Source organism: Stegostoma tigrinum, chromosome 26 (assembly GCF_030684315.1).
Source record: "Stegostoma tigrinum isolate sSteTig4 chromosome 26, sSteTig4.hap1, whole genome shotgun sequence".
Lineage (NCBI taxonomy): Eukaryota > Metazoa > Chordata > Chondrichthyes > Orectolobiformes > Stegostomatidae > Stegostoma > Stegostoma tigrinum.
In genome coordinates this window covers 8,272,985-8,296,511 of record NC_081379.1, presented here as the reverse complement: position 1 = coordinate 8,296,511, position 23,527 = coordinate 8,272,985, and the positions used below count along the sequence as shown (strand labels likewise).

The following is a 23,527-nucleotide window of genomic DNA, read 5'->3' as shown; positions in this document are numbered from 1 at the left end:
ATTGTTTATCATGTTGCCAATGCCTATTTATAGGGGTTGTCTGTCCAGTTTTATTTGCCCTTGAGAATGTGCAGATAAGCTGCCTTCTTGAAGCACAGTTGTCCAACCAGTGAGAGTATTCCCAAGGTGCTGTTAAGTAGGGTTGCTGTAGGAGCAGGTGAAAGAAATTGAGAAGTACTAATTAGGAGACACCAATTGAACAGAGTAGCTACAAAAATACAAAAAGGAAAACACATAATAGATTAAGAGGTAGGCAGCAATTAGTTGTGTATGAAAGTGTTGGTGCAGTGGAGACTGTGAAACCAGCAACAGCGTCACGCAGGAACGGGCCTACAGAGCATTACACAGGGCTGCCTCATTCAGTTTGTCTATTATTCAAAACAAAACATGTGCATTTAATTGTTATGGATGTAGAATTTGCATAGAAATTTTGTTTAGATCTTGATTTGGAACTCAGCCAATTAATAAAAGCCCTTTTAACCAAAATCATGTCGATTTGATCATTAATACAGCAAGCAAGAGGCAATGAACCATTGGCATGATGCAGCCAGACTAACAGCTATTATTTATTTCTCATTCTCTATTCCTACAGCTAGGCAACAACCTAGGTGGACAAGTGTTGGGATCACATTTTAGAACTTCCAAACTTAGACTTCAGTTCAGATCTTAACAGACATATCATGTGGGCGACAACAAAGCGAACAAACAGATAAGTTAATCTTTACCATGGGAGTAACTATATATTATGGAAACAGCCAGGACACTTTTTTTAAAAGCAGACCTGCTGAGATATAATTCATGGGCAGTAACAACAAAGAACAATAGCAGATTGACAGCCCCTTTATTTTCTGCCCAGGCTCAGCCTGGGTGGATGGATTATAGTATGGTATGACCCACTTTACACTGGAACAGGAGGAAGTTATTTAACTGCTTAGAACTGTTCTGACATTTTAATAGATCATAGTTGATCTGTGACTGCAAGAGGACAGAGGCTATGTTTCAGTTTTTTAGGACGTTGGTGAGGCAGCATCCAAAGTACTATGTAAAGTACTGGTCACCGTACTTACAGAAGGATGTTAATGAGTTGGAAATAGTTCAGAAAAGATTTAGTAGACTCATACCTGAAATGAATAGATTACCTTATGAGGAAAGGCCCTACAGGCTCTGAAGTTTAGAAGAATCAGAGGTGACTTAATTGAAACAAAAAAGATACTGAGTGGACTTGACCAGATGGAAGTTGAAAGAATAATTCCTTTTGTGGGAGAATCTAGAAACAAGGAGTCAGTTTAAAAGCAGGGTGTTGCCCATTTAAGACAGATGAGAATTTTTTTTCCTGAGCCTGAGTTTTAGAATTCTGTAACTCAAAAAGCAGTGGATTTAGAAGATTTGAAAAAATTTAAGGCAGAATAGATTGATTCTTCCAAGGGTCTGACAGATTATCAGGGATATGCAGGAATGTAGAGTTGAGGTTAAAATCAGTTAAGCCATTTGAACTTATCCAGTGGCAGACCATGTTTGAAAGGTCAGGTCACTTGCTGTTCTTCCTTGCCCATATGACCCAATTCCATTATCCCTTAATACCTTTAGCTAAGAGGGAGGCGATGACTTAGTGATATTATCGCTGGACTGTTAATCCAGAGACCCAGATAACGTTCTGGGGACCTGGATTTGAATCCTGTCATGACAGATGGTGGAACTTGAATTCAATCAATATCAGGAATTAAGAATCTCATGATGACTGTGAATCTATTGTTGAATGTTAGGAAAACCCCATCTGGTTCATTAATGTCCTTTAGAGAAGGAAACTGCCATCTTTACCTGGTCTGGCCTACATGTGACTCCAGAGCCACAGCTCTTAATTGACAACTTATGGGCCTTAATTGGCAGTGGATTGGACGGTCTCCAATGAATCTTCTCACCCAAAACTTAATAGGTGAAAAGGGGATAGCTCCATGGCCAACTTGCCCAATTATTCCCACGTTATTGCCACCTAAAAGGAGGGAAAAAATCGACCAATGGAGTCAGTCATCATTCTGGTAAAGCAACAAAGCATTCATCCCTCTGGGCAATTAGGGATGGGCAATAAATGCTGCCTGGCCAGTGAGACCCTCATGCCGTGAATGAATTTAAAAAAACAAATCTACCATCACAACTTTAAAATGAACAAAATGCATCCAAGAATCAATCATCATTTGACAGATCAAATTTCTACCATCATTTTTGTGTAGAAGAGATTCCTAATGCATACCTGAAAAAGGCCAGTCTCTAATTTTTTGTTCGTTCCCCAACAGCTGAACATTTTCTCTTAATCTTTTATATTGGTTTCCTTAAGTACTATCAAACAATTCACTTTTTAGCCTTCTAAATTCCAGGAATAAACCTTAGTTTGTGTAATCTCACCTTGTAATTCATTCTTAGGCCTCAATTTTCCCTTTCTGGAACTAACAATGGGTAGGCATGTTAAATGTAAACCAATACCCCACACCTATCAGAGGAAATTTTGATCTATTGTGTGCCAATCAATTTAAGAGCTGTATTTGGCAAGTTTCTCGGTCAATCACAGGCCTCGACACTGGCATCTTGATCCTCTGAAGCTGTGGCCAACAATTCATGAATGCCAAAGATCATCAGTTAAGACCTACTTCTCAGGAAATCCAACAGCGAGGAGGGAGTTCGTCTGGACACAGATTTTCCCCAGACAGCGGGTACCACCCCACCCAGTTACCCATTCAGGAAATCAGCTACCCCTCTCACCTATAAGAAAGGCAGATAGTCAGGAGGTAGTGAGTGAGGTCCTTTTAATAGCTCTTAATTGACCACTTATGGGCCTTAATTGGCAGTGGATTGGACAGTCTCCAATGAACCTTCTCACCCAAAACTTAATAGGTGAAAAGGGGATGAGTATATCTCCATGGCCAATTTACCCAATTATTCCCGCTTCATGCCACCTAAAAGGAGGGGAAAAAATCCACTAATAGATTCAGTCATCATTCTGGTAAAGCGACAATGTATTCCCTCCAAAGGCAACATAACTCCTCTTCCTTAGAACTTATAGGAGAGAGGTTTGAGGAAGGATCACTCGGCCTGAAACGTTCACTTTGGTTTCTCTCCACAGATGCTGCCAAATCTGTTGAGCTTTTCCAGAAATTTCTGTTCCTGTACCTTTCATACAAAGTGGCCTAGCATATCAAAAGGATCAAAAGTGCTCTGGATATAAGTGATATATTGGAACTTGTTGCACTTGTTTTCAAGCATAAGACATTTCATTGGAAGCAATCTTGGACACCAATCGACTGCCCCAAAGACAACTTGAAGAATATGCTCAAAATTGCATTGGATGACATAAAGGGCGTTCCTGGTGGCCACCTAAGGGAGACTTTGGTGATTAAGACTTGTCTTAGGACGCGCCAAGCCAAATTGAATTTGGACCTTCTCTGCTAAAAATTCCACAGTGATTCAAATAGCAGTCACTGTAAGTATGTCAAACTTAAAGCATTGTGGTGGGCCCAGGGAAAGACAAAACTTTGCATATATAGCAATCACTTCCCTGTCTTTGTTCTTAGCTACAACTTCATTCCTCCCAGGATGTGCATTTAGATTGCTATTCATCTTTCTAAAATAGGCAAGCAAGCTGCCTGTTGAAACTCAACAAGAGCTGACAGCTCTACTGAGTATAATTAAATGGGCATTTTGGGGTCCAATGTGGTGGGCAGCATTTACAGACTCATTCCAGAGAGGAAATAAGCCCCCTACCATATTACTAAAACATTCTGCAGACCATATTGGGTGCATGCCAGAAATAAACCTTAGTAATGGCAATTTGATTCCCCCTTTACAAAATGCCTTTGTAACCAATCACAGCTGCTGCTTGAAAGGTCAATTTTGATCCTTTTATTTACTTTGTTGTGAAGCCTGAAAAAGAATTAAAATCTAACTAGAAATTCAGGCAAACCAAGTGCTGACTCTGGAGCAGAGAATGGCTTTTTTTTTGTGGCGATTGACTGCCTAGCCTTAATTGATAGTGATGGCAGTGATAGCAACAATACAATGATATTGGTAGCACCTTTAACATTCAGAATGTTCTAAGGTAGTTAAGATGCAAGAGTAATGGTAAGGGATGCCATTACACAAAAAGGAAGAAATTTAGAACCATGACCAAAAAGTTGAATGAAGAAGTGGATTTTGAGAAGTTCTTAAAGGAAGCAAATTGTATAGGTTTGGAGGATAGGCAAGGACTGTGTGGAATTCCAGAGATTACAACCCAACGCATGCAAAGGTGCTTGGTACCCTGCAGGAAGCATTACTATCTTTTGAATGCTCTACTGATATTACCCTAGGTTGCATTCCAAAGGTTCAAAAATTGTTTCTGTTGAATGACCCTACAAAATCTTTTTTAAAAGGCCTAAGAAGAAATATTTGTGCAGACTTACTTCATTGTTGTTCTCACTGTCATGATATATTGCTGGCAAGAGGCAACTGGGAGACAGTCACTTTGTGTAGAACTTGCTGTGACATCATGAATGGAGATTGCTGCCCACAGCTCATCATTTTCAATTCATGATGTAACATCAGTGGGAATTCTATGCTAAATCTCCAGTCCATCATTACTTGCGATCTCTGCTACTAAAATATGATTGATAGCAAAGGAAGACTGGTGTGTTAGTAAGTACAGAGGTATCCTACTAGTGAGTTTTGAGAAGATTTGTAGCTCACATTGAGGTTCTGGATGTGAGATTGCTCGCTGAGCTGGAAGGTTAGTTTTCAGACGTTTCGTCACCATTCTAGGTAACGTCATCAGTGAGCCTCTGACGAAGTGCTGGTGTTATGTCCCGCTTTCTATTTATCTGGTTAGGTTTCCTTGGGTTGGTGATGTCATTTCCTGCGTTGGTGATGTCACCAACCCAAGGAAACCTAACCAGATAAATAGAAAGCGGGACATAACACCAGCGCTTCATCAGAGGCTCACTGCTGATGTTACCTAGAATGGTGACAAAATGTCTGAAAACTAACCTTCCAGCTCAGTGAGCAATCTCACATCCAGAGGTATCCTACTATATGTTATCTACAAATGTTTCCTTTTTCCTACACTTTCAGGCTAAGTTAGGTATAGAGGGTGAGCAAGCCAGATGGGAAATGTTGACAATGGGACAACTCCAATCTCAGTGTTTTAATTAGGATTATCACTTTATTAATAAACATATTACAATGTAGCAAAATGCTGGTGCTTCAATGAGTGCTAGTATCAAGGCCTGTCACCATTGATAAATGTAATGCAGGTGTTGTAATTACAAATTATTTTAACAGCGCACATTCACGAGAGGAAACACTAGTGTGATTTTGTACATGTTGCCTGCATCACAACCAAGTGCGCAAGTCATAACAGCAAAGTTAAATTTTGATGCACCTTTGTTGCGCCTTACCCTAATGCCCTAGGCTCCAATCGGCTTCAAAGCCTTCCCACTTCTGCACTCATCTCTACTGTCTGCCTCTGTTTGGCCAGCCTTGCTTCTCTCCTGTTCTATAATCATTCTATGGTTCTTAAGGTAGTGGACCCCACAAGTTTAAATTTCCAGCAAAAGCACGTTATTTGATGAGAACTGTGTAGTCAGACTTTCACAAGAAACAGCCATTTTTCCAGGACATGGAATAATTTGAACATCACACAGGATCCAGAGTGGATGACATTTACTCCCAGTTTATAAAGGTCTCACCCACTGGTTGGAGAGCTAGTGAAAGCTCCAAGTCACTTCTTTCAAAGAAGGCCAGCATATAAAAGCTCCAGTCTGGAACTTATGTAGCCAGCGACAGGATTTTCCCAGGAACAATCAAACTAGGTGGTAATTCTGTCCCGTTTCCAAGAACTGGCAGTTAATAAGCAGTTAACAGTAGTTCACGCTGCCTTCAGACAGGGGATTTATGACAGCTGCGGTAATGCACCCAACCAGAGACCAAAGGAACCAACTGTGAGGGTGAGTTAGGGTCATAGGGAAGGCATCTCTGGCTAAGAGAGGAAAGAATGACTCTCAGCTAGCCTATTTTATTCTGGATGCCAAGTCCTTCAGGCATAGAAGGGCTTTGAGTGGAGGATCCAACCCACTGGGAGCCTGATAGGATTTGATTTTTGTACTTTCTACCTGCTACTGACCTGCTTGCTACTGGTACAGCAGTTCAGACAGCGGGAGGAGACCCTTGAGTAGGCATTATTTAATAAAGATGTCTTACTTCGATTGTGTAGAACTTTGATGAAACTGCACATGGAACATTGTATGAAGCTTTGAGCCACATAAACTCACAAGATAAGGACCCCTCACTTTCCGTAGATGGTGTCTTATGGAGGTTTACCATACTAATTCCTGGGAAGGCAGAATTGCTCTATGAGGAGATCTTGAGGAGACTGGACCAAGTTTTTTAAAGTTTAGAAGAATGAGAGGTTGTCCCAATGAAACAGTATTCATAAAGAATAGATGCAGAAAGAAGTTTCCCGTGGTGATTCTAAAAATGGGGGCACAATCTTTGGTTAAGGAGCAAGCAATTTAGGACTGAGATGAAGAGGGTTATGGAAATTTGGAATTCTGTACCTCAGAGGGCTGTGAATACTCAGTCATTGAGTATTTTAAATAACGATCAGTAGATTTCAAGACACTAATAATATCAAGGGAAAGGACATAAAGATATTTGATCAGCCATGATTTAGCTGGAGGTCCTGAATGGTCTGTTGCTGCTCTTATGTTCCTAAGTTGACAAGCTTTGCTTCTGTCAGAGCAAACATTTGACATTGCATGGGAAGGTTGTGGAGACTCTGATATAGGTATCTCTGTGATGTATCTCCATTCATCCTTATCACATATTTATTTTGATCTGCTATATTTTGCCATTAATTTCAGGAGCACTCCCAACGTAGCCAAAAATAAAGCTTTCCAATAAACTTCATGGTTTTGCTCCCTTGCTTCATAAGCTCACCCAGTTTCCCTAATTGGTTGACAATTCTGGAGGTGCATTCTGAATTGGATGTCTTTCTAAAATGGATTGTTCTTCATCTTGCTGAGTTACAGAAATGGAAATAAAACTAATTCAGTTTAAAAGTTGTAGCATCACTGCATTGCTCAAAGTACCATTTTTTGGGATGAGATGTTATGCTAAGGTCCCAAATGGCTGTTCAGGTGTACTTAGTATGTAAAAATGCTTATTGAAAAAAAGAGAAAGGCAGTTCTTCTGGTGTACGGAAGAATGTTTATCTCTCAACCAAAACAAAAGTGTTCCAAAGGCTCGTGGTCCTCTGAGACATTTTCCTTGCCTATCTGTCAAAAGTGGGGCCCAGCAGTAACCCCTGTGGTACAACACTTATCATTCCTTGCCAATCTGAAAAAGGCCCTCTTCTGTCTGCTATTTTTTGTTAGCTAGCCAATTTTCTGTCCATGCAAATATGTTCCACAATACATTTGACATGGAATTTCATCACATGCCTTCTGAAAATATAAGTGCAGGACGTCCATGTGTAGCCATTTGCCCATGTCATGTGTTGCTACTGCAATGGTCTCCAATAAGTTGGTTAAACAAGATTTCCCTTTCTCGATGGCAGCTGACAATACCTTCTTTTTAGGTGCCCTACTATGACATCTTTAATAGCTTCCAGCATCTTCCCAATGATATACTAACCTAACTGGCTTATAGTTTCTTATTATCTATCTTCCTTCCATTTTGAATAAAGGAATTACATTCACAATTCCCTAATATGATAGCACCTTACCCCAAATTGAGGGAGTTTTGGAAAATAACTAACACACCAACTGTCTTATCAACTAGCTGCTTCTTTTAAGACTGCCCCCAGATAAATTCCAAGAATACCTGGGGACTTTTCAGCTCATAGCTCCAAAAGGTTGCCTAATACCACTTCCCTGGGTGATTGTGATTTTCTTGAGTTGTTCCCTTCCTTTTATTTCTGTACATCTATTCCTGGGTTACTTGTATCCTCCATAGTGGAAGATCAATGGAAAATATCTACTTTGTGCATCTACCATCTCCTTGAGGTTTTTTTTTCATTCTCTCATGGGACTTCGCCATTGCTGGCTGGCCAACGTTTATTGCCCATAACTTTGCCCTTGAGAGGATGGAGGTGAACTACCTTATTGTTGCGGTGATTGTACTTTGTACTTTGAGTAGACCCATAATGCTATTACGCTGGCAATTCCTGGATTTTCTTCCGATGACCCTGAAGGATTGGCGATATATTTCCCAATCAGAATGGCCAATGGCTTAGAGGTGAACATACAGGTGGTGGTGTCCCCATTTATCTTCTGCCCTTCGCCTTCTAGATAACTGTGGTTGTGGGTTTGGAAGGTGCTGTCTGAGGATCTTTGGTGAATTTCTGCAGTGAACATCTCGTAGATGGTACACGCTGCTGCTACTTATATCAGTGACAGGGGAAGTGGATGATCGTGGACCTGGTGTCAATGAAGTAAACTCCTTTCTCCTGGATGGTGTCAGGCTTCTTGACTGCTGCTGCTGCACTCATCCAAGTAAGTGGGGAGTATCCCATCTCACCACTGACTTCTGCCTTGTAGGTGGTGGACAAGCTCCGGGCAGTCAGGAGGCGAGTTGCTCATTACAGCATTCCTAGCCTCTGCCCTGCCCTTTTAGCCAATGTGTTTATGTGACAAGTTCAGTTGAGTTTCTGGTGAATGGTAACCCCAAGGATGTTGATAGTGAGGGAATTGAGTGATGGTAATGCCATTGAATGTCAAGAAACGGTGATTAGATTGTCTGTTATTGGAGATTGTGCCTGGCATTTATTTGACATGAATGCTTATTTGGCACTTTTCAGCCCAAAGCATGGTCTTGTTGCATTTGAACATGGACTGCTTCAGTATTTGAAGAGTTGTGAATGTTCTTGAACATTGTGTAATCATTGATAATCATCCCTATTTCTGACCTTATGATTGAAAGGACGTCATTTATGGAGCAGCTGAAGGTGGTTGCGCCAAGAATTCTCGCCCGAGGAGCTCCTGCAGAGATGTCCTGAAGCTGAGCTGACCAACCTCCAAAAGTGGAAATCATTCCCCCCCACTGATTCTCGTTGATTCTTTGTTGAGATAGGCTCTTTGATGCCACACGCCGTCAGGGGCTGTATCAAGGGCTGTCTCTCTGAACTCATCATTATTAATTCCTCAGACCTGCTTTCCACAGGACCACTGCTCACTTTATTAATGCTTCTTTTACAAATGGTATGGAAACTGAAATATGTTCTTTGCTTCTAGTTAGCTTTCACTTGTCTGTTAAATTTCCCTGCTTATTAATCCTTTGTCATTTATTGCTGATTTTTATGTTGTTAAGTTTTCAGCCTTTGTTGACCAACTTTGTACCATTCTATACTTGGCTTTAGAACCGCTAGCACCTTAATTTTTATTGTGAGAAAATCACCAAGAGTTACCTTTAATTTGGGCAATCATTAGGAAACTTACAGACAATCAAGTACTGAAACAGTAATTTAGACTTTATTATATGTAGCAGCCAAAATAAGACCCTTAAGTAAGCAAATATAGGTCTCGCAACCCAATTTAGCTATTACTTGATTAATGGTAAGATCTGACCAGGATTTCAACTAACATTGGACAGTCTGTGGAAGTTTCCATGGTTCGATCCTTGTGCAGTGTTGTTGATTGAAGTTCTGCAGTTGAGTTGTTCTTATGTTGGATTCTCATACAGTTTTCTTTCTGTCAAGTTTCTGGTGTGTCATTATCGATTGAAAAGAGTCATCCCCAACATTGATTATACTTTTGGAGACCTCAAATCTGTAGCTTGCCTTCTCACTAGAAGTAGTCCCTTTGTTCCTTGTTACATTCAGGGTGAATGTCTGTTTAAAACTCTGCGTTTCCTGCAATTAACCTCTTTATTTCAGAATGTTACTTCTACAGGCAGGTCTTAATTGCCCATTAGTCATGAGGCAGCAGATTATCAAATAAGTCATATCTTCTTTTCAAGGAAACAGCTTGTTTTATGTTGTTTCTGTAACTCCTTCCCAGGAATGGTTAATTCGATGTTACCGTAACTCCTTTTCTAACAGCTTCTCATTGTTCTTTTAATCTCAAGAAACCGTTTATTCCAAAAAAAGATTTATTACTGCATCTTTCAATCCATGAAGTTAATAAAGTTGCGAAGTTTACATTGTCACATTGTTGTTTTAAGTTAACTACTGATGGTGGCTTCTCCATTTGGAATTTTTTTTCCTGGCATTCTCTGCCACTGAATCTCAATTGACTTATCCCGAAACATTATTTCTGTCTGAACACCCTCCTACAGATGGATGTCCAACAGCTGCAGTGGCATTCTTGATCCTGGCATTGGGGAGGTAATACAGCATCCTGGAGTCATGTTTACTGTCACAGAAATGCCTGTCTGATATCCTGACTAAAGAGTGGCTTATCACAATTGATCTATTCCTTTTCCTCCTCCCACATGCAGCTGAGTTGCCTGTGGTGCCATGAATCTGGCTCTGGTTGAACTGTCCTGAGGAACTGTCACCTCACCAGTTTTGAAAATGGAACACCAATTAGCAAACACCAAGATTCTGGGGACTTCTGCAGGATGTACACTCCACTTAACCCTTCTGACCTGCCATTCCATAACTCTTAAAAACTAATGGTTACTCTTAGAATAAAAATTGATTTGCTTTGAATATTTAACAAGCTATTTCTTGGAAAAAGAGAGCAAATTCTGTGCCTAATTTTCACTTCAAAGATTGGAAACGCTGACCAAACTTAGTCACCAATCAGCTACTTGTCTTTCTTCAGTTAAAAGCTACCTCAAACCTGAAATAGGCGTAGTTGTGACTTCTTCACAAATGATTGAACCAGCCACCCTATGCCTCCTGCAAGCAAATAAAAGTAGCTGAAAAGGAGGATAAAGAGCAATGTTCTGACAAGCTAAAACAAACATTTTGGTGAGCCCTGTGGACTGGTTCTATTGAACAGCCTTCTCAATCTTTTTGCTCTTCTCATAAGACTCGTGCTTTTTATCTTTTCCTGCCTGTATTTGTGCAGGGGTTTGAAAACAGGTTTCATGATTTTTCAAATATGGTTAGAATATATTTAGTTGAATCAAATAGTAGATCTTGTTGAGTACAGAAACCTTTGTCAACCTGGGATTAAAAGGCAGGTAAATTGAGGAATTCTCCATACTTCTTAAAAACTTAATTTTTATGACAGATTCAGGGCTAGTAGGCCTCACTCTCAAGCACACAACCCTAGTGAGGCATAAAACTATCAGTAAACTCAACCTGCTTTGGCTAAGTTCAGTCAAATGATTTTCCAGTATAGAATCTTTGTTTCCATCTGACCTTTTATTTTTCTGGGTTCAGCGGATAAGGATGTTGTTTTATATGCACTGACTCTGTTACATCTATATTGTGCCTAGCTAACAGAGTTCATCCAGGTCTATCTCTACACATTCCATTAGTCAATTTAAAATTACCAAATCGTCCTGTTATCCTTCTTCTAAATAGCAGAACACAGTGTCTAACTGTCCCAATTTCTGTCTTGGTTAGTTGAATTACAAGAGGTTCTCAAACCAACTGTCTACCTGTCCTCCTATGTATCTGTTGTCATCACTTTCAACATCCCATATCCAACCTGACACTCTTTCTCCTACTCAACCTTCTCAACATACTTGTGACATAGATCTTCTTGACAAAGAACTGGTTATCAGAAAAGTCATTTTACTAACTCTCCTAACTAGCTTGTATCAACCACTGAATCTTACTTTCAGAGCTTCAACTTGCAAAGACTGTAATGCAAATACTTAATCTGCTATTTGAAGTGTTCTAGTTGTGGAATGTTTGTCTGCTTGTTCTTACGTTTTTTACCGTTGAAAATTAAACTGCTGTGGTGCTGCTTTACATGCTCCTGAGAGTGTCCACACACATGTAACTTAACATTGAAATTGGTCATTTTGTCTTAGAACGTCTCCTTAATTTAGTGTTAGTGAACCTCTGATATCATAGCTATAAAACAATTCAAATGAATTGAATCCAGTAAATTCATTTGGGGAACTTCTGGTAGTAAGTAGTAAGAATTCTAATCCTTTCTCCCAGTTCTATGAGTCTTCATGACAGAATGCCTTAGTCATGGCTTTGAGTGTCTCTCCAAAGTTCCGTGTTTGCAGGTGATATGCAGTTGATTTCAATTGCTTTATACCCAGACTTGCTGCTGATACCTCGGAAGACTGTAGATCTGGCTGTAATTCGATTAGTAGTCTATAACAATTCATGGATGCAGGTATAGTTACAACATTTAAAAGACATTTGGATAAGTTCATGGCTGTTTGTGATAACTTGCCGTGAATAATTTGGCTGTTGTATTTGCCGATTTCAGTGACTATACTTTTTGAAGTAATTCATTGATCGTGGAATGCTTTGGAACTTGGAAGGCTCTACATGAATGCAAGTTCTTTCTCTTACCTTTTTAGTTCTTATGATGTCATAGTCAACCAACCACAAGACAGAAAGAGGATCAGGTGATAGGTGTAAATCAGATACAAGTCATTCGTTTCACATTGGTGATTCTTCAACACAAAACATGCCCAATTAATCACCCAATCAAAATCCAAAAATTGCATCAGCTGATGTCATAGCATTATGACTCAGTCTGTAAAATCACTAGTGTTATATTACATCACAATTAGAACTCACATCAACAGAGTCATTTTATAAATTGTGACTGACAGCCTCTAAATCTCTTAATCAAGTGTTTCAGAGGAGATGCATGCTGAAGAATCCATTCATGCTTTGAAATCCATCTCTCTCCTTCACTGTATCCTTTTCCATTGTCATGGTTGAGTTTGTTGGTCTAATAGTCAAGCATAAAACTGAACCATGCAGACAAAGAAAGTCATAGATCTGATAACTGAGCTTAGCTAAATTGATACACTAGAATCAGCCTCAGGCTGAAGACTAAGAGGAAGAAAGGAAAAAAAATCACTGATGTCTACCCCTGGGAAGTTCAGTGTGATGTTAAATCACTGTCAGATAAATAAAAAGAACTTCAGAACTACACATTATAAAATATCAGGCTGTCTCAAATGTTTCGGCAACTACATCAGCATAACATAGGTGGCTTATGCTCTGCAAGCTACATATCCCCAGTTTATATTCACTATGTAGGACAAAGCAGGAAATTTCTTCAAGCTGTATTAACTTTTACGTTAACTGCATAAAGCAAATAATAACATACATTGCGAATAGGACAAATCAGAAGGGCTTGGATTTAGCAGAACATGTAACACAACTTAAATAAAGACACACATAAGTAGTGAATAGTTTACAAAAGTGAGCTGCGTAGTAAGGGGAACATTCCTACCGCATTTCCAAATATACATAGTGTCTAACTTGCATATAGCCAGCAGTTCACACGAACCCTTCTGTTCATTTGCCAAATGAAAGTCCGCTGGATCTTCTCCCAGTTTATGGAGATCTAGCCCGTTCTTTTAGTTGCCCTTTGGAAGGGTCATCCAGAAGAAAACTCCCAGAAATGGTAATAATTTTGTGTAATTGATTCTATGTTGCTGTCCTGGCAACACTATCGTTCATGTTACCACTGCAAGCGGTGCACTCTGCAGCATTTTGGCTCAGGCAAAATGGTAGAACCAGGACATACATAATTCTCAATCCTCAACCAGATAGTTGTGAACCTGACGCAGTGGAAATGTTATTTTTTTCACCTGACTGCAATGTTTGTGAAACAAAGCAAACAATGTCTTCTTATTAAAAATGAACCCTTTTTACCTTTGACATTCAGTGTTTGCATCTTGAATTCTGTTTCAAAATAAATACTTTGCCCGCAATCTATTCAGCTACAGTGATTCCATAATTTAAGGCTAGTGATAATGACATAAGTGTCTAAGTTCTGATTGAAAGATCATTGACCTGAAATGTATAGATATTTCCTAATCAACCCATTCAGGCATGTTATTACATACCTGTGAAGCAGGTGGTACTTGAACCTTGGTCTCCTGGTTTAGAGGTAAGGTTACTGTCACTGCACCACAAAAGATTCCTACCTGAAATGTGTACCTATAATGTAAGACCTTAATTCAAGCACAATGGGATCCAGAGAGATTCATTTATCACTGGAGACTAGGATTCTTGCTGCTCAACTTCAAAAGAACATTCCTGCAAACCAAAGCCTGAACAAGTGGGTCATCCTGATTAGATAAAAGACATAAATAACACAGTCATCTTCACACTGTTAAGATTCTCCAAAGCACTTTACATCCAATAAATACCTTTGAAGTCCAGCCACTCTTGCATCTCAGCAACAACTCACAAATGATAGAGATGTTCTGTTTTTTTTAAATCAACCTTGATGAAGGAAGAAATGGAGCACGAGATACTCCTTTGCTCTTTTTTTCAGAAAATGTTTTGAGATCTTTTCCACCAACGTGAGACAGCAGACAGGGCCTCAGTAATAACAATAATTCTGCTCACATAAGCCTATATAGGTCACACCAGCATCTGCACACTGAAAGTTGTAAAACTCCATTAAGATAGATGTTTTAACAAAACTTTGGGGTCAGTAAATTATTGCAATGCTTCAGCCCTAAAAATATGCTCAAAAGTCCATATCCTTACAACATTTTGTCTGAAAGACAATATGTTCAACAGTGTAGTGCCTCATCAGGTCCTGAAATAGATTTTGTGCTTAATTGGAATTTCAACCCACATTTTTTTGACTATGTAGAAAAAGTGTTACTATCTCTATGACTGGTCAAAAACCATGCAATACTATGGACATTTTTAATTCCAAAATGTGTTTCATATAAGTGTTTTGATAAGGCTTAAAATGGCCGTGAATGTAAATTAAATGGCTTTCAGAAGAGAGAGAACGGCCCATGGAATGTCGCAACTCATTCATAGGTGAAAGAGGAAAATGAAAAGACCAGACTCTGATTTCTTATAGCTACGAAGGTAATAAGGGACTGACAACCCCCTGCTCAACAGCAGGCCCAAACTGCAGGTTCATATGGTGTTGTTTTTTCCCTTTGAACATTATACAAGGACAGGTGTGAAAGGCCAATTTCAATTCTAATGGAGTGTTCAATTGGGACTGATGTTCTCCTATGTGCTAGTTGTTTGAGTTAATTATGCTTACTGGGTTTAAGCATTAGCTTATTTTGAAGATCACAGTTGAAGAACTATCCTTTAGTCACTGAGTGCCAGATGTCAACTAGCTAACAGGTCACACAATTGGAAGTAGGGCAACAAAAATGCTCTCTGTCATCATGTATGCTTGAACTCAGTTATGGTCGAAAGGAATCAAATATAACAATCTCAACCAAGCTGCAAAACTCAAAAATTGAAATTGACTGTTCAAATAACAATGTCAGTGCTACTGGTAACCTTCACTGCAACATCTGCAATGCTCAAAAGTTCATTCTCCATGAACAGTTCGGAGACTGATCTTTTTAGTTTAATTTAGTCTTGCCTCTTTTTCCACTCTGTGTTTCTGTGTGTATAGAATTAGTATTTTTTCTTGAGTATTGTAATTAATAAACTCATTCTTTGTTAACTCAAGAAAGCTGGTTAAATTAACTCCTATTAAAAGACGTTCAATTAGGCCCAGGAGAAAGGATACACAAGTGAAAGGTTTCAAATTTCATTTAACATTGTTGTGAACGTCTAAGGTGGCGTGTGGCTGAATAAAGAACAGAAACTATTTCATCCCTTTTCACCAGGGAGTTTAATGATTTGGGGCATGATATTCCACTGTAGCATTCACGTTGACTTCATCTATACTTCCCACTGCATCGCGAAAGCAACCATCATGACCAAAGACTCTCCCACAATCCCATCCGTCAGACAATGTAGAATTGAATACATGTACAGATGGATTAAGAACAGCTTCTTCCCCACTGTTTTGAATGGACTCTTAAATGTTAATATTAATCTCTGTCTGCACCATCTCGGCAAGTGTAACACTGACCTTGCATTCTGATGCACTTGTCTAATATGATCTGCCTGTAAAGCATATAAAACAATACTTTTCACTGTACCTCGATACATGCGTCTCTATAAATCAAATCAAATATTAACCCTGCTGTCAGGGTCATTTATTGTGCACCACTTCTAACCACAATGCTATGATACCTCCTCTCCCTTGTGTCTCACAGGTACCAGTGGAAAAATGACCTGCTGTGTCAGAAACCACCTCCAAAAAGCTCTGAGGAATTGAATTCAGAGGCCTTGGAGGAAGCATCAACAATGCAGCCTCATGCATCCTGTCTACTCTGATAACTGCAACCTGGATGGGAATGTTACATTTAGGAAATTTGAAAGCTCAAGCTGGTGAGCATCTGACTGCGACAGCTCCACAGCCAGCTGAGGAAGAAATGTCCCAAGACATTGGTAGTTGGAGGGCTCGTGGACACAAAGCACCTGTGCAGCCCCAGGCAGGAGAGGACTCTATTATAAGTAATCGGGGAATTTTATCCAAATGAAGTGGGGAAAACAAGGGTAGCAGACAAGCAATAGTCCTTTTTGCCCAGAGGCTACACAGTGTGGACCCAGTTGCCTCAAGTGTGCAATCATCTGGCTGCTGCTATGGAGAGCTGGGCTCAGTACCCTCATCTGCACTCCATCACTTCAGCCAATGGTCCTTCCTCCCAAGGAAACAGGTGGTGCCAGGAGGGTCCCAGCCAGAATTGGAACAATGCACAGGCCCTACATAAGTCTTCTCTCAACACTCCAGTGGTGGCTGGACCCTCCACCTCCATGCTGACAACCATTGACACTTCCCTCTGACAAACAGATGCTCAGTACGTCAGAACCATCCATAATTAAAAGGCCTGGGATTGCCTGACCAAACCTCCAAGGAAATGGGCTTCACTGCCTGGCAGGTTCCTTCCCCAGCTGCCTAACCTGGGACAATTATGAAACTATGGGAGGGAAAGATGGGAAGAAAGACTTTTTGAAGGCACTTTGTAGCACAAGTGACAGCATACCATATATAAAGTACCATGTAAGCATAAATATTATTAGTTTTACAATAATGTTTTGCTTCTCTCTCAAGCTCCAGCTATGACAGTGCCAGGATGATGCCTGACTTCGTGTCCGTACAGAATGGACCATGGATTGATAGCTGTGTTAACAGCCTATTGCAGCATGTGGAAGCAAGATAAACAAAGTATTGCATTGCAGTGACACTGTTGCCCTTTGTGTTCAGGCATTCCTATTCTGTTCGAGGTCTCTGAGTGTAAAGGTGTTGGTGCTGAAAGAAGTGGTCAGCCATGAGTGGAACAGAAAGTCTACAACTCAGAAGGACCCAATGCATTAGAATTGCCAGGGTTTAGGGGCTTACAGCCCTGTCCTTTGTGGACTGGCCACTATGGAGCCACAGTGCTGACCATTACCAACTCCCAACTGCAGTGTTATGGACGTTCTGATGAGAACCTGACCATGGCCAATCCCCTAGACTGGGCTTGGAGGCTCCACTTGACTTACTGTATTGGGACACCTGACTAACAGGTTTCCGCATGGGCTACTCCCGTAAGAATTTTCTGCATGCCTACTTGTTTGCTACATATACAGTGAGTTTGCCATGTGAGATGTAGGTACATGGTACAAGTGTTGGATTGATGTAGCACACTGCCATACAGCAAGATGTATGCCCATTCATTGAGAGCTGCTGACTAGCAAGGCAAGCTTGGTCATGCAACTATGCTAAAAGGCATGACAAGGCAAGTCAGGGCAGAGATGCTGTAAACTTACAGTTATGTGCTAAATAAGCAAGCAAGGAGCTTTGAGTTGCAGCTGGGTCCAATCCATTAGCTGGATGCCTGTCCCTGAGCACAGTGTCCCTTGCAGCAGCTTTCAGTGCTATTTTCCATGTATCCAGCAATTATGCCTCAACTTCCTCATGTTTGGAGAGGTACCATGACAATCCTATGGAGTTGGCAAATCTTGGATTCCAATGTCCATGGATGTGGGATGCAAGAGGTGAGTGTCTATGCATTGTACCCTGATATGCAATTGTGTGGTGAGTAACATGTATGGAAAATAAAATGGAACATACAAAGCAATAAGATAATGACATAAGGCTACATAGAACAAATTAAGTAGAACAAATTAAGTATATATGAATGGAAGACAGTAAGAGTAGGTTAGTCAAGTCAAATCACCTGACGTAAAGGTAAACAGGCTGAGGGCCATTATGACATAATGTAATAGATTAGGTGGTATTAGATGGCACTGCATTAGGTGGAACCAGGTGTACTGGAACAATGGGAGCACAGTGTGATTAGCATAGTACCATCATGTAATATGTAATCTCAAATATTGAAGGCCATGATGACCTACTGTAATAGATTAGGTGTGGAGTGGGAGACCATTGCGGCAGAAAATAATCATAGTCTAATAATTTGAGAAATAATTGTAGCAGAGATGATTCAGCAGACGAATAGCTTGGCGAGATAACGCTAATTAACACAGTTGGTTATGCTGATAACCCGAGAAAGAGCATGATAACTGAAAAGGTATAAAAGATGACAAGCCCCGAGGATCGGGGGGCGATCGGGAAACCATTTTCTGATTGTCACAGCTTTTGTTTGCAAATAAAAGTTTAACTTCTTGAAGAATTCTTCACGTCCCCTGGTCATTCTCCACGACACATGGAGTCTCTCTTCACAGCCAGTAGTGAACTGAAGTTGCCAGCTACTCGCCCTAACTTCCTTGTGAAGAACTTTCAACATCTAATTGCACAGCTGGGGGGGTAGGATAGATGTTTTCTTATCAGCCTGTTCAGATATTATTACAGATCTCTGGAGCGAGATGTGCAGTTAATAAGGTCATTAACAAGCAATAATCCCCATAATAGGCTACTCACCACTCTCTAGTGAGAATTTTGCCTCAACACATAGGATTTAGTCAAAAGATGCAGCAGGTTACCCTGACGTCAAGATAAGCCTCAATAGACTTTGCACAAACTCTAAAATGCTTTCTTGAGTTTGCACTGCTACAGTAAAGAAATTGTATCAGATCTAATAGGAACTGCAGATACTGGAAAATCTGAGATTACAAGGTGTAGAGCTGGATGAACACAGCAGGCCAAGCAGCATCTTAGGAGTAAGAAAGCTGATGTTTCAGGCCTAGACGCTTCATCAGAAAAGGGTCCAGGCCTGAAACATCAGCTTTCCTGCTTCTAAGATGCTGCTTGGCCTGCTGTGTTCATCCAGCTCTCCACCTTGTTATCACAGTAAAGAAATGTCTGAATTCAATGCAAGCACTGTCTAGCAGAATTAGGGGAATGTACTTTTGAGGTTTTCAAAGTTATGTGTCTCAAACAATTAAAAAATTAATGAGGCACTCAATATTTAAATTTAGCCCAAAAGCCAGAAAACCTGAAACTTTAAAAGAGGTGGAAACTGAGGATGATGAACTGAATGGAATATCTGTGGAGAGACTAAAATTGGACTATCAGAAATTAGAATTCCAATAAAAAGGATAAAGAACACTAAGAGAAAAGAAACAGCATGAATTGATAAAGAGAGAAAACTGCAGGGTGGAAGAGAATTTCAAGAAATCGAGTTTGAATAGCTTGAGCTGTTGTCCAAGAAGATACCATTTGGCTCAGACTCGAGAGTGCAAGTGATTCTGTTCATATAATTCCTGAACTTGAGGAGTCAGAGGTAGAAGCTTTTCTTACCTCTTTTAAGTGTGTAGCAAAATAGTCAAAGTGGACAGTCCAGAATTGGTCTTAATTACTGCAGAGTAAACTCTCAGGGAAAGTGCACAAAATTTACCCCATTTTGCCTGAGGAAAGTGTCACTGATTACAGGGCAGTAAAAAAGGGCTAGTTTAAATTTGTAACTGTGCCCTTAGGAAAGGGCAGGCATATCTTGAATTTGAAAGCATTCAACAATGCTCTTCATGAACAATTTAGAGACTGACCTGTATAACATTTTATAAATAACTTTTTGTAGTTATCTCTTATTTTTATTCTGTGTACACATGTGTTGTATTACAGTGATAATGGGAACTGCAGATGCTGGAGAATCCAAGATAATGAAATGAGAGGCTGGATGAACACAGCAGGCCCAGCAGCATCTCAGGAGCACAAAAGCTGACGTTTCGGGCCTAGACCCTTCATCTGAGAGGGGGATGGGGAGAGGGTTCTGGAATAAATAGGGAGAGAGGGGGAGGCGGACCGAAGATGGAGAGAAAAGAAGATAGGTGGAGAGGAGAGTATAGGTGGGGAGGTAGGGAAGGGATAGGTCAGTCCAGGGAAGACGGACAGGTCAAGGAGGTGGGATGACTTTCCACATTAAGCAGAGGTTCACCTGCACATCTGCCAATGTGGTATACTGCATCCACTGTACCTCGCTACATTGGGGAAACCAAGCGGAAGCTTGCGGACTGCTTTGCAGAACACCTCCGCTCGGTTCGCAATAAACAACTGCACCTCCCAGTCGCAAACCATTTCCACTCCCCCTCCCATTCTTTAGATGACATGTCCATCATGGGCCTCCTGCAGTGCCACAATGATGCCACCCGAAGGTTGCAGGAACAGCAACTCATTTTCCGTTTGGGAACCCTGCAGCCCAATGGTATCAATGTGGACTTCACCAGCTTCAAAATCTCCCCTTCCCCCACTGCATCCCAAAACCAGCCCAGTTCGTCCCCTCCCCCCACTGCACCACACAACCAGCCCAGCTCTTCCCCTCCACCCACTGCATCCCAAAACCAGTCCAACCTGTCTCTGCCTCCCTAACCTGTTCTTCCTCTCACCCATCCCTTCCTCCCACCCCAAGCCGCACCTCCATCTCCTACCTACTAACCTCATCCCACCTCCTTGACCTGTCTGTCCTCCCCGCACTGACCTATCCCCTCTCTGCCTCTCCACCTATACTCTCCTCTCCACCTATCTTCTTTTCTCTCCATCTTCGGTCCGCCTCCCCCTCTCTCCCTATTTATTCCAGAACCCTCACCCCATCCCCCTCTCTGATGAAGGATCTAGGCCCGAAACATCAGCTTTTGTGCTCCTGAGATGCTGCTGGGCCTGCTGTGTTCATCCAGCCTCACATTTCATTATCTTGTGTTGTATTACACTCTTCTTATATGTAAGAATGAATAAACACCCTCTTTGTTAACTAAAGAAAGCCTGTTTAAATTGCCTCCTTTAAAAACAAGGACATTTGGGTCAGGGAGAAAGGGCTCTGAAAGAGAAGGGATCTGATTTTAAGTTAACCTTGTTGTGACCAACTAAAAGTTTGTGGAAGGAGTGAGATAGGGTTGCAAATGAGTAAAGAAAGTGAACCAGTTCATCCCTCCCCCTAAGAACTTAACAATTTGGGGTACCTGAACTGGAACCATAACAAATTGGGAACCTCGCCCAGAATCTGGCTATAACACTATCACTGAACCACTGAGTAAGGAGCATATCAATGTTATGTGATCTAGTAACTTTTGAGAGCTTTCATATTTGTGATGCTCTGTAGTTTGGCTTTCATCAAGCTATACATACCAGGAAGGACACAGGTTTTCCTAAAATGTGTTGTCAGTGAGCCTCAGCTGCAGCTGCATTGTAACTAACAATTCATTTGGCATTAGTGTCCCAAGTGAGAAGGGGGAAAATCAGCGGCGTTACCTTGCAACTTTGAACTTAAATGCAGTCACTTGATAGTATCAGACTTGGAAGTAATGCTACCTCCTCCATTCTGTTCTCCCAGGCATTAGTTGCACAGTTCATATGTGAAGCACTAGAGGGCATCAGCTACTCAGTAAGCCTTTGTGCAACAGGGGAACCAATAGTATCAAATAGGCATAAGGAAAAGAACGGACGAAAGGCTGTGAAATCTTTTCAACATATTTATTGAATAAAGAAACGCACGAAAACTTTAAACAAATTTCTTACAAGTCCACTAATGGCACCATATTTATTCCAACAGCAGCATGATACATGATTACATTTTATAATAAAAAGCAGGTATAGGCAAAAAACTAAACAATAAATTTCTGTACTGAAACACGTTGTCTTGATGTGATGTCGGATAGAGTGTTGACAAATTAAATAACTGATGAGTAGGATTTTGTGGTACAGTGGTAGGGTCTGTATGTATAAGCTGGAAGGCCTGGGATCAAGTCTCACCTGCCAGGGAGATGTACCATGGTGTGCCTGAACAGTTTGATCAAAAATGATTGTTCCTACCTGTAAACCAGAAGGTCTGAGTTTGAGTTCCTCAGTATATGATGGCTGCACAGGTGTGTCATAACATTTCTGAATGCGTTGGTATTAAATTTGAAATAACCGTTGAGTTGTTAACTCAGTGTGGAATTTAAAGCTCTCTGTCTCCCCTGATCAAGTAGGAATTGAATGGAGAGAGAGAGAGAGATAATGGGAACTGCAGATGCTGGAGAATTCCAAGATAATAAAATGTGAGGCTGGATGAACACAGCAGGCCAAGCAGCATCTCAGGAGCACAAAAGCTGACGTTTCGGGCCTAGACCCTTCTGCTTGGCCTGCTGTGTTCATCCAGCCTCACATTTTATTATCTTGGAATTGAATGGAGCTTGACCATTTGCTCCGAGCCCCAAACATCAAGTTTTGATCACATAAATTTGTGACTGACTGCAAAGTTAATCTGGCAGTGACTGTCACTCACTTAGCATAGCTTTGGGGCCTCCAGAAATCAAAGATTCATCTCCTAGTATGATCAAATGTGGTGATACTTTTGCTTCCATTTTTTCAGCACTTTTATTTTGAGTAATAAAAAATATTGGAGACAGGACTGAAAAAGTGATTGATTAATAACGAAGAATCATCCAATCGTATAATGAAGGCCAGGGTTATTGACGGGGTTTGGGTTGTGGATCATAGGCAGCCGGAGAATTTGATGCCACCAACCTCCATGGTGATTCCTTGTCACAATCCCGTACCTGAGTTATTCCAAATGAGGGCAGCTCAGATTTGGATTGGCTGCCTGCAAGTAAGTGCTGGATGCCAGTTGAGACCAATTACATATGTAATTGTTAATTACATTCCCACATCAACCAGAATTTCTAGTTAACGATGTGGGCAGCCCATGTTGACTAGGATCATGTCCAAATCATGCAGCAGACACCCTCCTGACCCACCACCCCAATGAACACACATGACAACAGCCAAGTCATAGCTCTGGCTGTTGGTGATCCTTTGGAGTGGTTGACCCTTCCATATCATGGATTGGCAGGTGTAGCATCTATAATAATAACCTTGTTCTTGCCCATGCTGTCTCCACCTTCTTACCAGCAGCCTCCACCTCTCTCAGCAGCTTTGCTGATTTAGTTCTAGAGAACCTCCCACGGACAAATTAGCATAAGAAAGCTGAACCACCATCCCTGGTAGGACAATGAGCCCACACCCTGACAATTACTTGTTTAAGAAATTCAAAATCCCCTTATGTACGCCTTAGACACACCATACCGGCCCTAGCCCACATTTCCAATTTTCAACCGCTGATTGAAAGCCCTGCTCAAAGAGGCAGTTTGCTTCCTAGTTGGCACATT

At 40.9% G+C, this 23,527-nt stretch overlaps 1 long non-coding RNA gene across 1 annotated transcript in view; it reads left to right on the top strand.

The window, feature by feature from the left end:
• LOC125464365 (uncharacterized) overlaps window positions 1-19,069 on the top strand; it is a 57,770-nt gene extending 38,701 nt beyond the window's left edge. The window contains exon 3 of the long non-coding RNA XR_007250004.2: window positions 16,159-19,069. This is a non-coding gene — a long non-coding RNA (uncharacterized LOC125464365). The remainder of the gene's footprint in view (window positions 1-16,158) is intronic.
• Window positions 19,070-23,527: the final 4,458 nt, after the last annotated feature.